This window comes from Triturus cristatus, chromosome 3_1 (assembly GCF_964204655.1).
Source record: "Triturus cristatus chromosome 3_1, aTriCri1.1, whole genome shotgun sequence".
Taxonomy (NCBI): domain Eukaryota; kingdom Metazoa; phylum Chordata; class Amphibia; order Caudata; family Salamandridae; genus Triturus; species Triturus cristatus.
In genome coordinates this window covers 838,226,869-838,244,288 of record NC_140583.1, presented here as the reverse complement: position 1 = coordinate 838,244,288, position 17,420 = coordinate 838,226,869, and positions in this window count along the sequence as shown.

Genomic DNA, 17,420 nt, shown 5'->3' with positions numbered 1-17,420 from the left:
GGATTCTTCGCAAGAAGTCGGTACTATCTTTACAAAATGATCTTAATTTGGAGACAAAAGGTGCCAGAAACAGATCTAAAAATATTGATGTATTTTCTAGAAGTCCTCCGTTGGAAGACACAATAGGTCTCCCCGGTGGTCTAGTAGGATGTTTGTGCACTTTGGGGAGCAGATAGAAACAGGGAACCCGTGGATTCTCATTCTTAAGCCAGAAGAATTCATCTTTAGATAATAAGCCATCCACCCTCCAGCTTTCCAACAGTGTATGATACTTGGTAATTGAGGCCCTGTAGCTTTCCCAACTTATCTCCTCATAACATGACGTATCCCGTAGCTGTCTTAGAGCCTCCCGGTTATACTGGGAAACATCCATGACAACTACATTCCCCCCCTTGTCAGAGGGTTTGATGATTATGCTGGTATCATTACTTAATGTTCTTAGTGCTTCCCTTTGTGTCTTAGTTAGATTATCATTGTATTTTCTAGTTTTCTGTTCCTTTAATTTGTTGATTTCCCAAATCATGGTCTGATTAAAGGTCTCAATGTTATCATGCGGAACATTTGGATTCAATTTGGACTTAGGTCTTAGTCCTGTACAACAAGTTGCATCAGTCCGGAATCCCAAGTCCATCAGTGTTTCACTTTTTTCTTTTATTGACATTTCCGTCACATCTTGCTCCATGTAATGTAAATTCATGATCAAATTTGCATCCTCAATATTCAAGTTGTAGTCGTCTTCTCCCAATATGCCGTCTATTCTTGGTTTTTTAGTTTTAGTGTTCATTTTGAAAATCTTCATCAGTTTCAGTTTACGAATGTACAGGAATAGATCAATACGTGTGTTGACAAAATCCATATCCATCGAGGGGCAGAAGGAGAGTCCTAATTGCAATAGTGATATTTCCTCCGATGTTAGTACCCTGGAGGATAGGTTAATAACTGACTTGTTGTTCTGTTCATCCGTTATGGATATATGCAATCTTGAGTTCGTTCTGCCGCCCCGTCTCTTCCTTAATCTGATTCTTTTCTTGTTCCTGTTCCTCTCCCTCTTTTTGCGCCCCTTCCTCTTCCCCTTCCTCTCTTGGATTGTGGTCTTTCCTCCTGGTCCTTTCTCTGTTTCAAAATTTGAAACTCGTGTAGGAAGGTTAATGGTCGTGCTCCTAAAGGGACACTTTGAGCCTCTGTGTCGGAGCTTAGTTCAGAGCTGGAACCAGTTGATATTAGTTCTTGTTGTCTCTGTCTTTGGATGGTATGTAGATTTCTCTGTGCCCAGTCAAAGCGCTTGGCATATGTTAGGATGCGGCCTTCAGCATAATCCTTCTTATCCCGTAAGAATTTCCTCTGTTTTTTGGCCTTGATAGTATCTTCGTAAGTTTTTAAATTATTTTCCAGCTGTTTCAAAGAATCGATAACAATTTTTTCAGTTTTGAATTTGTCCAGTTCTTGTCTTAATTCTGATAGTTCCTTCCTGGTTGTTTCTAGATCAATTTTGGCATATTTAACTAGCATTTCTAACATGCCTTTGCAGGTTTTCGCCATAAATAAGGACCATTCTTTCAGTAATTCTGGGTTTGGGTTTTCGTAGGTTGGGATGATGGCAATCCTGAGTCCTCTAGGTACTCTGTTTACTTCTATGTAGTTGGTTAATGATGTTATCTCCCACCATTTATTAATCTCTCGTTTAGATAGCTTTTCAAGTTGGAACAACTTCTGTTTCAATGACGATTCTGCTGTGTTTCCACTGACACTTGTCGCTGTTGGGACACTTATATTATCCAAGCCTTCATCGAATAAGGATAGTGCTTCGTTCCTTCTCTTCCAACGGAGGACTTCTAGAAAATACATCAATATTTTTAGATCTGTTTCTGGCACCTTTTGTCTCCAAATTAAGATAATTTTGTAAAGATAGTACCGACTTCTTGCGAAGAATCCATGACATCACATGGGAAAGTAACTATCTCATGATAGCACTAGACGTCTGTTCCCTCTACACCAGTATAGAACAACAAAAAGGTGTGGAGGCCTGTATGTATTTCTTGAAAGAAAGACACGTGTCACTATGGGAACATACCCAGATGTTAAAGAAGATGATGCTTTATTGCCTAGAGGAAAACATTTTTGTTTTTGACAAAACACTGTATCGCCAAAAGTCCGGTACAGCAATGGGAACATCCTTTGCACCCAGCCTAGCCAACCTGTTCCTAGGATGGTGGGAGGAATGTGTAGTGTGGGTGGAGGAGAACGAAAGATTCATACAACACATCCCAATCTGGATCAGGTATATTGATGACCTGTTCCTGATTTGGGATGGACCCCTGGATCTAGCACAAGAATTCATTAACATTCTGGGGAACAATGATCTCAACCTCACATTCACACATTCTATCAGTAACTCTCACTGTGAATTCCTGGATATCTCCATTGACATAGAAAACAACCAAATAGTGACCACCCTCTTTTGAAAGGAGACCTCGGGGAATACGTTGCTACATGCAACTAGTAATCATCCAACACCCTTACTAAATAGCATTCCCTATGGGGAATTCCTACGAGCCCGTAGGAATTGTAACACCAAAGGAGGTTTCTTAAATGAAAAACGTGTCATGGAGAGGAGATTTGAACAGAGAGGCTATGCACCCAAGGTGATTGCCACTGCTAGTCAGAAAGTGGAAAACATCCCGAGAGCCGAAGCACTTTTTTCACTTAATAAAAAAGAAGAGAAAAACAAAGGGACACCTAGATTGATTACAACATACAATCGTAGATCCAATACCCTAAGATACTTGATGAAAAAACATTGGGGATTACTGGAATCGGACCCCATAATAGGCTCAGATATAGGCACAACACCTGCGATAACATACAAAAAATCCAAATCATTGAGAGACCAACTGGTACATAGTTATCAAAATGTATCTAACAGCACAAGTTGGTTGGGAACAGCTAAGGGTTTCAAAAAATGTGGTTCCTGTAAGGCGTGCAAGCACAGCAATAATCGTGACAGCTACACTGTGGGTAAGAATACAATATTGAAAAAGCCTATCAGGAAATTCATCACCTGCACCAGTGACTATACAATCTATGTCCTGGAATGCCCTTGTGGGTTAAACTACGTGGGCAGTACTAAACTGCAGTTAAAAACCCGAATACTGCAGCATATGAGGGCTGTACTAACAAGGATCTTAATTATCCCGTAGCGAGGCATTATCAGGATAAACATCAGAGCAACGCCGACTTGATCAAATTCTTCGGCATTGATAGAATCCTACCCCTTCCTAGAGGAGGGGACCGTGAAAAACTCTTGAGGATCACCGAGTCGAAATACATCATCGAACTTAATGCAAAAATTCCCAATGGGATGAATTATGGGGAAGAACTAGCAACCCATATAGGATAAATTGATTTAGGATGGTGCTATTCCGTTTCTCTCTGTACTACCATACTGAGTGTTCGTTTTAAACATCACTATAATTTTAATATGACATTATAGAGTGAACAGATTTAGGATGGCATGGGAAAAGTGTCCTGATCAATTGAATATTGTCATTTTCTCTAGACTATTAGCTAGGCTTAGCATAGTAACAGAGACCATCTGTACCTATCTCTATTTTATTTTATTTTCATTAGTATTATTATTTTTCACTTGGTTTTTTCATTGGTTATTGGGTTCACTAGGGTCGTCCCTCACATCACTAACAGTATCTGACCGATATGCCCACTTGTATATTCCCCCCGTATGACATGGAAGGTTATATGAGCTTGATTGGTACCAAAATCATATGTACGTGTCCTACGTCTAATTAATTTGGAGTTTAGCACAATATCCGAAACTTTTTTAATTGCCCGACGCATAATGATTGCCTTTGATTGCCTGCAAATTGATTGGGTACATTACCCACAGTATTTCTGATGCAACATGTACAGTATGGGCGGTTATTTAACTTTTAACATAGGCAATTGTCTATTGAAAGTTAATATTGTGGGTACATTACCACTACCGATATATAAATATAAAAATAATTTCACCACTTGGCAGTATTTCCGTACCTTAAATGAATTCTAGGGTACATTACCCTCAGTATTTCTGTATTTCTGTAGTTTTGTTGCAATATTTTTAGTATGGGCTGTTATTTAACATAGGCAATTGTCTATCAAAAGTAAATATTGTGGATACACTACCATTACCGATTTAAAAATAATTATACAATTTATTTCCGTACTTTAAATGAATTTTAGGGTGCCACATTTCAAGGTTCATCTCGAATTATTCTTTATAATCAATTAAGTGGATTATGAAACGGTTCTGTTTTTTCAAAAAAAATGTGCAATAATGGATAGTATAGGCACTTGCCTTTTAAACAATTATAATTTGTGTTTATTAGGTTAAACTGTTAAGAAATTGCATATTATTATATAGTTGGGAATTCCAATTGTATATTGATGAAATATTATCATTGAAGAATGTATTTGGTAATTATTTCTTGTCTCGAACAGAGCGCCCGTAAAGTTTTTCTTCTATGTCGATGAACCTTGACCTGTATTTCTAGGGGAATTTGGACACAGGTCAGCAACTTGACAAAGGCTTCGCCGAAACGCGTAGTTCTGTTTTTGTGACACAATAAAGGTGTATTGTGTTGTCCTTGGTGTGCCGCTGGATTTATTTCGGAGAAATACTCGGATTCTATCCTATGCAAAACATATATATATATATATGTATATATATTCACTGAAAAAACCATAGGTTTCAGGGGCGTTATAGTTAGCTGGACTTTTCACTCGTACAAAACCATTGAAATTCCCCCGTTATAGTTAGTTCAGCTAACTATAACTCGCGCGCCCGCAATGCACTGCTGATGACGTCACATATTACATCACTCATGACATGGTCAGTGACATCACTCATTACATCACTGATGACATCTCAAATGACATCACTAATGACATCACTGATGACATCATCCTTGTGATAGAGTGGCAGACCTCCTCTTCCCCTAATCTAACCTTTGATACACACATTCAAAAATAGAAACTACAATGTTCAAAACATTGGACATACCAATACCAGTTACAACAACCTATTCAGTAATTCTAAGATCCACATACACATCCACTCATTCACCAACAGTCCTATACAGTCACTCATACATGTACTCACTCATCATATGTACTCACACACCTATACATCCTGTTACACAAAGCCACTCATCCATAGAGTTACTCACACACATAGTCACTCATGCTAATAAAGAATCAAACATCCATTTACTTGCATATACAGTTATACACACACCACCACACTTACTTCTACAGAAACTTACACATACTTAGTCTTTTAAACAATCACTTATAGAAACACATACTTATTCATACAGGAACTCTTTCAATCTCTCACTCTCACATATACTCACTTATATACACCAATAGTCACATATACTAGTTTAAAACATATGTAGTTACTCATAAATACACTATTGAGACAGTCTATCACTCACTAACACACCCATGCACACACTCATCCACCCATACAGTCCTGCACACATGCTGTCTTCAACACATACAAACAGTGAGTCACTCATTCATGCACCTATGCACTACGTAATGCCCCCCACCGAACCATACAGACACTCAGACACTCATACTGATACTCAAAAAACCAACTAATAACCTATATAGACACTCATGTAGCTACTCACCAACCCATGCAGCCACTTATACACAAAGTGAGAGACTGATACAGATATTTACACATTTAAACATTACTCACTAAGCCATGTATTCACTAAGATACACTTAATCAGTCAGTTATGCAATCAATTTTTCAAAAACAAATCATCCATTTAGACACTTATATACCCATTTATTCTTCCATCGACCTTGAGATATACATATATAAAACATATGTAATTTTCAGAAAAACACACATTCACTGGATGATGTCATCAATGATGTCATTTGAGATGTCATCAGTGATGTCATGAGTGATGTCACTGACCATATCATGAGTGATGTAATATGTGACGTCATCAGCAGTGCATTGCGGGCGCGCGAGTTATAGTTAGCTGAACTAACTATAACGGGGGAATTTCAATGGTTTTGTACAAGTGAAAAGTCCAGCTAACTATAACGCCCCTGAAACCTATGGTTTTTTCAGTGAATTTCTAAGGTTTTTTAAATGCTAATTCCTAACTATAACGTGCCTGAAACCTATGGTTTTTTCTGTGAATTTCAAAGGTTTTTTAAATGCTAATTTCTAACTATGCCTACAGAGATAGGACATGTGAAAAAAGAAGAAAAAATGCACAGAAAGAAAAAAAAGAAGTGCAGAAAGAAGCAACAGAAGTCCTCAAAGACGAAGAAAAGTGCAGGAAGAAGGATAACGTGCAGAAAGAACAAAAAGAAGAGCAGAAAGAATCCTTGTTGCAAAATCATCCTGTACCCTCAACTTTTTCAGACGGATACTGGTGGTAACTGAGTCTGACTAACCAGTCCTAGAGCCAGTGCTATGTTAAAAGACACTTAGAATACAGTGAAAACACCTACATACACTAGGGAACATTATGCGTTGGGGTCCCCCTGTGATTAGCATGACCTCCTCTGTAAGCCCCTAGTATATAATAGGGCAGGGGGAATAAAACTACCTCTTAAAACAGGCCACAGGGCATTTTTGCACACCTTAACTCAGGCCCCGTCCCCTCCCTTCACCACTGTGTAAACACGCCCTGTGTCCGTTTTTAGTTGGGAGATTAAGTTCATTTGAATCCTGAGGGTCCCTAGGGTCCAACTAGCCCACTAGGTACCTCCAGTAAGTGCCACAGAGCTGCGTTGCAGAGAGGTGTAAAAAGTGGCACAGCCAGGACCACCTCTCTGCAATGCAGCTCAGTGGCGCTTACTGGAAGCACTTGGAGGGCTAGTTAGCCCCCAGGGGCCCTCAGTATTGAAGGGAAATCATATCCCCAATTTAAAACGTGCCATAGTGCGTGTTTGCACACGTCACCTCAGGCCCCGTCCCCTCCCTTCACCACTGTGTAAACGCGCCCTGTGGCTGTTCTAAGTTGAGAGATTAAGTCCCCTTGAATCCTAAGGGTCCCTAGGGTCAAACTAGACCACTAGGTACCTCCAGTAAGCGCCACAGAGCTGCATTGCAGAGAGGTGTAAAAAGGGGCTTGGCCTCAGAACACCTGTCTGCAGCGCAGCTCCCTGGCGCATACTGGAGATGCCAGTTGGGCTAGTTGGCCCTCAGGGACCCTCAGTATTGAAGAGGAATTAATTCCCCAACTTCCAACTTGCCAGGGGGCGCGTTTGCAGAGTGCTGCAAGGAGGGGGCGTGGCCTCCGGCACGATGCCAGTCTTTTATTTATTTTAATTTTTTAAGAAGGGGGGCTGTGTGGTTCCCCTTCTTATTCTAATTTATTGGCCCTGATGACCCCATCCCTCAGGACCTGTCTCCTAATTATATTTTTTTGACCCCAATCCCCAGGGCCGGCCACTGTTTTTTATTATTTTTAAAAAATATATATTTATAGACACACCTAGGACATGCTGGACAAACCGTACGTACCTATCACCATGACGATTTGAGTGATATTCATTAAAAGGCGACTATGCATACAATGAATCCACGTGGAATGTACTTACACCACTGGTGAAGCTCTGACATGTCTGATGCCCTACCGTGCCTAATCCCGGTAGACACCCTTGTCGTTTATTTATACAAACATGGGTAGCTATTGACGGGCACATTTAATACAGATGCACACCAAGCCATTCAAAGGGGATTCGACAAAAATTCGACCAATACTATGTAAGAAACCCCCCTCACGGTTAATTAAACACACATCCACTGCCAGATGTGTAATACTTTTTATTTTACTCTCTGGAAAGGGGACGAACATCACTTGAGAGTCACAGCGCGCTCCTGGCAGAGCCCAATGCTGTGTTACACCCACCATTGCCTGCCGAGTGCCACACACCTCTGTGTTGTATTCCACCAGCTAGTGCATATGCTATGACACTCTCTAGCCCATGTGCACTGTAACACCACCCCGTGAATATGTCATGCCACACTTGTCTTTGCACGGGTTATATTGCCCCATCTAACGTGCCTTCCTCGATGCCTATGTTATAACGCACAGTGCTATGCCATACATATTACAATCTGGGATCCATATATCTGTCACAGTGCATATGCAACGTTACACTCCCCAGCACATATTTTATATTACAACTTTAGAGACTAGTTAGGTTATACAACACTGCCCTGTGCATATTACACTCCAAGGCGCACATCGCATAGCACGCTTGTGCCTGTGCTATCTCGCGCTCTCCAATGAATCTGTCATTGCGCACAATGTATTGCATATTATATTTCACGCCCGGTTCATCTTATATCACACTTTTTGGTGCATAGTTTATACCATACACTATATCTAGTTTTCATTTTCAATTGTGCTCTCAGGACTATGTTCTATATAGCACTGTGTTCACCTACCCTTTTCACGGGCATTACATTTTGCGATAGGGGGTGGAGGGTCAGGGGGTGTTTCTGCCAAGTGAGCCCGGAGTCACAGTCACAAACGTCCTCTGCTTCCTGAATAAAAGTGAGATTATGCTGCATACTTGTTCATATTTTAACTAGTTCGCACAGACACACTTTTTAAAAACAATAAAGTTCCTAATACCTGCCTTCTCTGAACAGTTAGCTTGCTGCCCCATCCCCCTCCTCCCTATCCTCTGTTGTGTGAATCCATGGACTAGCCTCCTCCCTCCTGCCATGCATGGTCTGATGTGCTGCCACTGCCCTCAATTTAGTATGATGTACCAGTCCCCTCCTCCTGCCCTCCATTGCCCAATTCTATGCCCCATCATTGACCTCCTGCTTAAACTCTGTGCTTAGCTTGCTGCCCCTATTCTCCTTCCCCCTGCCCTCCGATGTCTTTGTGCATGCCCCTGCTCCATCCTTTTTGCCCACCATGTTCCATGGACCTGCCACTCCTATCTACTCTGAGTGTTCTGTTGAGCTGCCACTCCCCTCCCACCTGCCTAGCATTGTCAGATGACTGTAACCTGTCCCTGCCACCTCCACCCTGCCTGTCCACATGCCATGCCCCTATCCTCTTCCTCCTGTCCTACATGGTCCATTGTACTGCCACACCCTTCTGCCCTCCCTGGTCTGTTGTGCTGCAACTGCTCCTCCTGCCTGCCCCGTGCGGTCTGTTGTGAGGCCCCTTCCCCTGAACTTTCTTGTCTGTGCACAGGTCCTGACCCTCCCTTCTATCCTCCATCGTCATTTGTGCATGCCCCTGCACCCTCCTTCTTGCCCATCATAGCCATTGTGCTGCCACTAACCCTCCCACTTGCCATGCATGGTCTTCTGTGCTGCCATGGCCCCTCCCACCTTCCCTGTGTGGTCAGTTAGCTGCCCCTGACCCCCTCCCACCTTCCCTCCATGGTCTGTGTGTATGCCATCACAGTCTCACTGTTGCTCTTCATGGTGTGTCTTGCTTCTAGTGCCCATCCTGCCTGACCTCCATGGCTATCTTGCTGCTCCTGCCCTGCCCCCTTGCCCCCAGCCCTCTGTTTACATGTGCAGACCCCTACTCCCTCCCTCCTGGCTTGTCTGTTCCATTGTAATGCCCCTGATCCGTCCCTCCTGCCCTTTATGGTCTGTTATGCTGCAGCTTTCTCTCCTGTCTGTCCATTATGGTCAGCTAGCTACCATTGCCTCTTGCCCCTCTGTTCTCTGTTGTCCATGTGCATGGTCCTGTCCCCTCCCTCTTGCTTTCTATGGATTGTTGTGCTGCAATCCCGTCCCGCATGCCCTGTGTGGTGTATTGTGCTGCTGCAAACCCTGATGCCTGCCCTGCAGGGTCAGTTTGGTGCACCTCTCCATGTCCCTCCTGTCCTCTTGTATCCAAGTCCATGTCCCTACCCCATTTCCTTCCATGATCCAATGTACCATACTTGCGAACATTTTGAACTTGGTAAGAGGGAGATTTTGAAAAAAAACTGGGGTATTGATTTTCCCCTTTGAGTTACATTGAAAAAGAGGAGATTGTAGACAGGAGACAGATCAAATAAAGCCCATTTGAGCTTAAAAACATTGGACGTTTCCTGGCTGAATCGGGTCTGTTGGCATGTATGGTTGTACTACCATTGCCTCTTCCTTCTGCCCACAATGGTCTATTACATTGCCACAGCCTCTCTTGCAAGTCCTGTATTGTTGGTTTGTTGCCCCTGCCCCCCTTTCCACTGCCCTCCATAGTCTGTTGTGCTGCCACGGCCCTTCCTGCCTGCTCAGTGTGGTTAAATTGTTGCCTTTGCACCCTCCTACCTGCCTTCAATTTTGAGAGTCCGTGCCCCTGGCCTCTGCCTCTCAACAGTATCCTAATGAACAACTAGATTGCTAACATTCTATATTTATTACAAAAGTGTGGAACGCCTGACGTCATCTTGATGTAATCAAAACTGTAATACCTAGAGCATTTCCTTTAGAAATTACATATATGAGAGGGTCTTATTGGCATCAAAATTATGGTTAGTGCTCTAAAAGACTAAAATAAGGACATATTTTCTGAGTTTTCAAATAGCGACAAAGCACTTTTAAATTATTTGTTATCTTTATGTTTTTTTATCCAGTTGACCACTTGATTAAATGTTGCACTTAGGGGAGAGGATGTGGTGTTACTTCCAGAACTGCAGACTTTGCAACTGGGGAACCAGGTTGGAGTTTCTGCTTCAGCTCGACATTCTGTGATTCTGGTCAACTCACTTAGTCTCCCCATGTCTACAACCAAAATGAATTTGTTCTTGTGTGATGTAACCAATGCTCATGTAAAGCACTCCAATACCTGACAAGTCTGCACTATATAACACTGCAAAAACACAAAATAATAAGTGTTTTGCACACTTCTGTCATTGGGCTATATTTGGGCTACATCTGGGTGATTTTGGGCTACATTTGGGCTCTTTTGTCTCCGGTGGCCATCTTGGGAGATTTATTTGTTATGAAGTTTCCTAATTTCCTCATGTACTGCAGTCTCCTCAGTAGGAAATGCTTTCAGGTTTTTACTTTAATTCCATCATGAAGGTATTCAGATATGTCACACATTTGCCATAAATTCTGAAAGTTAGCACTCTAGTTGCTCATTAGATCACTGTAGTAAAACTACTGTTCACCATGGAAGTCTGCTCCTGGTATTAAAAGTGCATGTTTCAGTCTGCATGTCAGAATGTTTTAATGAAATAGAAGAGGATTTGAGAAGTCACTCAAAATGTGCCCTCATTTTCTTTCTTCAGCATTAATCATAATTTCTATGGCAAAATGAACCCCCTCATTGTGTTCCTTTTTAAATTAAATGTTTTAAGTGTTACCAGTTTATTCCAATTAAGATGGCTTCATGTGTGCCATACGTTTGTCATAATGAAGACAGTAAGCGCTCTAGTTGTTTTTAAGAACACTCTGGGACATTCTGTCATTGGGCTATACTTGGGCTACATCTGGGTGATATTTGGGCTACATTTGGGCTCTTTTGTCTCTGGTGGCCATCTTGGGAGACTTATTTGTTATGAAGTTTCCTAATTTCCTCATTTACTGCAGTCTCCTCAGTAGGAAATACTTTCAGTTTTTTACTTTGAGTCCATCAAGAAGGCATTCAGATGTGTCACACATTTGCCATAAATTCAGAATGTTAGCACTCTTTTTGCTCATTAGATCACTGTAGTAAAGCTACTGCTCACCAGGGAAAACTGCTGCTGGTATTGAAAGTGCATGTTTCAGTCTGCATGTCAGAATTTTTTAACGAAATAAAAGAGGATTTCAGAAGTCAAAATGTGCCCTAGTTTTTCTTTCTGCAGCACTAATCATACTTGTTACGGAAAAATGAACCCCCTCATTTTGTTCCTTTTTAAATTAAATGTTTTAAGAGTTACCACTTTAATCCAAGCAAGATGGCTTCAGGTGTGCCATACGTTTATCATAAGTAGGACTGTTAGCGCTCTAGTTGTTCTTTGGAACACTCTGGGAAGCTGCAGTAGAACACAAAGGAATCAACTGACAGTCTCTGCCCTTGTTGGATGTACATGTTTTACTGAGAATGTCAGACTTCATTCTCACATGACTGAGAAAGATAATGTGAATTTACAGAAAATAAGCTCTCAGTTTAGCTTATAAATCACCTTCCAAACCTCTGTGGGAAAAGCATGAGAAAATATTTTTCTCTCAATCATGATATCCCAGCAGAAGGCTTTTTCACATGGTGAAATCACCTTAGAACATACCACAATTCCTAAAATGAGAATGGTACCATCAACAAATGATTTATAATGTAACTAAAGTCTTAAAACCTTCTATTAACTGCAATGCTTTTTAATGAGGTGCTATCATGTATATTGGTCCCAAGATGGCTGCCAACACTTCTTGGATGAAGTGCTGACAGCCAATCAGATCTCAGGATGAGATGTGTGGTTAGGCTCCGCCCACATATATATGTGATTTTACTTTTGATTTTCTCAGGTACTACTGAACAGATTGACACCAGACCTGCAAAAGGCACTTCCCTGAGCTGAGGACTACCTCTCTGCCAAATTTCAAGTAATTCTGTTCAGCCATTCGGGCTGTAACTTGGACTAAAGGTCCCTATGGAAAATTGCATGGGGAAAACGCGTTTTGGGACCCCCCTTTTTTCTCAGCCCCCGCTTGACAAATCCCCCCGAGACTTTCAGGGTAGGAGCGGAGCGGAGCGCCCCACCTATTTTGAAAATTTCGCGAGGATTCGTCAACCGGCGCCAAAGTTATTCCAAATAGAATGTTGCGGATTTCCTATGGAAACACGGTCCTAACTATGACTATCTACTGGCGACCGCCAGTAGATAATATATATATATATATATATATATATATCCTCCACAAGCGATTGGGAAATGCCCGCTGCCTCCAAACCAAAGGGCGCGTTGACACCATGGACCTCCCAGTCACGGTCCAGAATAATTCACCACACTTTTCCAAACAAAAGCAGTCGACGCTCTGTCTGTGTGCAAAATTAATTTAATGCCAGCTGAAAATGCTAGACGCGTTTCGCCTGTCCTTCAGGCTTGTTCACTAACAATTAAATAAAGTTTTAAGTACATTTTTAACTGTCAATGTGAACGAGTCACGTGATGAACTACAACGATAAAATCAGACAAAAGACTCGTAGTTTTTTGATAATATAAACATACAGAAATTACCAAAATAAAGCCTAAGCAATATGGGTAAGTGCTCATTCGTGTTCTAATTTCATAAAACATACTTATATTTAAAACAGTGTAAACTTTACCGCCTTAAATGTTAATTTGCATTGTTGATATTATTCATATATTGCGCATCGTGCTAACCTGGAATTTTGACCATGGCGGTCTAAATTACAGTCTATAACCGTTTCATTCAGCACGAAAACCATTGTGAATCCAATGCTATACACAATGCAAAATTTAACAGTTTTACCCCAGTGGGCACAAGTTAATGTCAACCGTTGAATTAACTGGAATATTATTCAATTAAGCGCTACCCTCAATCAAGCCCCAGTGGGCCAATCCATATTCATATAACTCAGGGTTAACTTCGAAACCTGTATGTACACATATTTCACCATATCAATATATTTCTTAAATATTCAACCATCTGTGTCAAAAAGTGCTCATGTGTAAACAAAAGTTAAAAACAACAGAGAGTCAGGAGGAAACTATAAATGGGTATGTAGGTCTTCTTCCATATTTAGACCTTCTGGGGTCTTGGTATTAAGCTTAATGATGTAGCTAGATTCAAGTTTTCGCAGTTTTTTTTCCCGATCACCACCCCTTACACTCAAAGGGACAGCATCGATTACAAAGTAAAAGAGACCTTCAGCATTTTTTGTGTGCGGTGGCTCAAAATGTCGCGCCACGGGGTAGGATTTATCCCCATTCTTAATGGCACGCAAATGCTGTAACACCCTCTTGTGGACAGGGAGGATGGTGCTGCCTACGTACTTCAAACCACATGGGCATTGAAGCACGTAGACAGCATACTCTGTTTTACATGAAAATTGCCCTTTGATGTGTTGATGAGACTTCTGGGCAAAGCCTAATGGAAAACTGGTAGTATTTTTTCCAAACGTGCACGCCTTGCACTTTAGGCATTTGATAAAACCATCCTTTCTACACAACCATGATGAAGTCGGTCTCTTTTCAGTACTGCTAGGTAGCATGTTACTGACCAACGCTTGATGGAGAGATCGAGCTTTTCTGAAAGTGAACTGGGGTCTCCTTTGAATAAGTTTACCCAGAACCGGGTCATTACGAATGATGTGCCAATGTTTGTAAATGATTTTCCTAAGCTCACCTTGCTGGTTGTTATATGTAGTGATGAGTCTACACTGGTTACTCTCCTTTTGTACTGCTTTAGCTGGCTTAGTTTCTTTGTCGAAGAGTATCTGTTCTCTAGTTTTCTTCTTTGCTTTGCAGATAGCTTCATCAAGACATATTTCAGAATAGCCTCTGCCTAGAAAGCGGCACAATAACTCCGTCTCCAGATCCTGCCCGCTACTACAATTACGCATAGCCCTGAGTCATTCCCCATAGGGGATACTTCTTACCAGTTTCTCCGGATGAAAACTTGTAGCATGTAATAACGTGTTCCCATCTGTAGACTTACGATACAACTTAGTCTGTAATTTACCATCGTGTACATACACTGTGAGGTCCAAAAAGTTGACCTCAGATGTACTGATCACACTGGTCAGTTTCAAATTCAAGTTATTGGTTTGGAGTTTTTTAATAAACTCCTTGGCACTCTTTTCAGTGCCCCTCCAGATGACAAAAAGGTCGTCGATATATCAACTCCAAAGTACGACATTATTCTGCCACTCAGTGTGCCACAGCGTTTGGACCACCTGCTCCTCCCACCTGCCCATATGCAAATTAGCATAGCTGGGGGCGAAGCAGGTGCCCATCGCTGTCCTGCAAACTTGGTGATATAACTCACCATTAAACAAGAAAAAATTGTTCTCAAGACAGATGGTAATCATCCTGAGTAACATTTGTGTATGGTGCCAGAATTTAGCAGGACGGAAATACTAGAAAGTATTTGCAGGCATTTATGCCATCCTTGTGGCGGATGCTGGTATAGAGGGTAGTAGCATCTATGGTCATTAACAAGAAATCAGCCTCCCACGGAACATCATACACTTACGTAGAAACTTCCCTGTGTCTAAGATGAACAAAGGTAGTGTTTTGACAAGAAGACATAAAAATGATTCTACATACTTGGAAGTGTGTTACAAAGCACTCCCAATAGCCGAGATTATGGGACGGCCAGGGGGATTCAATATACCTTTATGGATTTTTGGAATTAGGTAAAGAACCGGAGTGGTAAGTATGTAGATTAATTTTTATGTCCTCTTGTCAAAAAACTACCTTCGTTCTGTGGGAGGCTGATTCTTGTTAATGACCATAGATGTTCCTACCCTCTATACCAGCATCCGCCATCAAACCAAATAGAAATCACCAGATGCTACACACATAGAAAGAAAGAAATCTAATTAATCTAGAAGAATTCTTATATCTCAAATTTGATCACCCAGTTATGGCTACAATTTACTTTCTCCCGAAAGTCCATAAATCTCTACTGAATCCGCCAGGCAGACCGATAGCTCCATTGGCTCTCTGCTCGAATCCACATCACGCTTCCTGGACATCTTCCTAATGAATTATGTTATGACACTTCCGTCCTATCTGAGAGATACGATGGACTTTCTGAAAAGAATACAAACAATTGAATGGGAAGATAATTTTCTGATGGCTACGATTGACGTTACATCACTCTATACGTCGATCTTCCACTCTGACGGCATAGCTGCTGTAGAACACTTTCTACAGTCCAGATCAATCAGCCACTTGGAACATTCAGAAATGCTAACTGAATTGCTTGACACATAATATTTTTCTGTTTCAAGGCGCCAACTTCCTGCAAAAACAAGGGACTGTCATGGGTACATCTTTCGCACCAACTCATGCGAATCTACTCATGGCAGTCTGGGAGACAGAAGTATTGAAGAACCAGGAACATCAAAACATAAAATTGTGGTCCAGATTTATTTATGACCTTATAATTTGGGAGGGAGATCTTACTGACCTTCAAGACTTCATTGAATCTCTGAACACAAACAAGTACAATCTATCCTTTACCTCAACAATCAGCCCAACAAATATTATCTTTCTGGATGTGGAAGTGTTTATTAAAAAAATGGAAAATATGCATCAGAATGCACAGAAAACCAACTTCGTACAACAGCATTTTACACGTCAACAGTGGACACCCACAACATCTGAAATGGTCCATACCTTATGGCAAAATGCTGCGGCCCAAAAGGAACTGTTGTGAAACAACAGACATTTAAATCCCGAATTGAAGAAAGGGGCAATCGTTTCCTGGTAAGAGGCTATCCACCAGATGTAATTGAAACAGCAAAAACAAGAGTGACTCTAAAAGCAAGAACTGAAATGCTCAAGACAAGACTGACAATGGCAGAAATAAATCAAGACAAAAACAACATCATCCGATTTATCATGGACTTCAAAAATCAGAGTATGAAAATAAATTGGGTATTGTCAAAAGTGGCTATTTAAGCCCTACAACTTCCAAAAAATAGATGACCCCCCTCCTTTGGTCATCACAAATTGTGTTCTTTCTATTTTAGTAATTAAGTTCAAAGGTTATTATTTATCAAAGATTTCGGACTATCACATTATATTTGAATCTTTTACTGGGAAACCGAGACTTTATCCTCCGTGCATCTATATATTTTTACCTCGCATCAGGGCTTTTGTTACTGCTTAGTGTAGTTACTAATGCCCTTTAAGAATTTAAATTGAATAACACTTTCTTTATTGGTTAGTTTAATTAATGCTCGTTTTTTCAACTTATATAATATTAAGCCTGTGATCACTTTTTAAACGCTTAATATGTATGTCCAAACTAACGTCTATCTTGAGTTTGGATATTGATTAATCTTTTCAGAGTACTTAGCGATTATAAGAGATATCGATAATAATTTATCCGGTACATGGGATGAATATGCTTGTGTTATATGTTTATATTTTCTTTACTTATTTTTGTGACACTAGTTATTTCTTAAGCTTCATATGTTTCTTTATGAACTCGTATATACATACACAATATTTTCAAACAGCAATTTGTTGATTAGATATTTAATTATATATAATTTTTATTAGGTGAATGATCGATGTTTCGCATTTATAAGCTGAGCGACCATCTATGCAAATTAGCATTTCCGTCTCAACTTCTAGGAGCTACTCTACAGGTGAGACCCTAGCTAATATTTGAAAGTGGTATAATCTATAATTAATTTTTTTTTTTTTGGGCTGTGCACTGTTTCTCTCTTTAT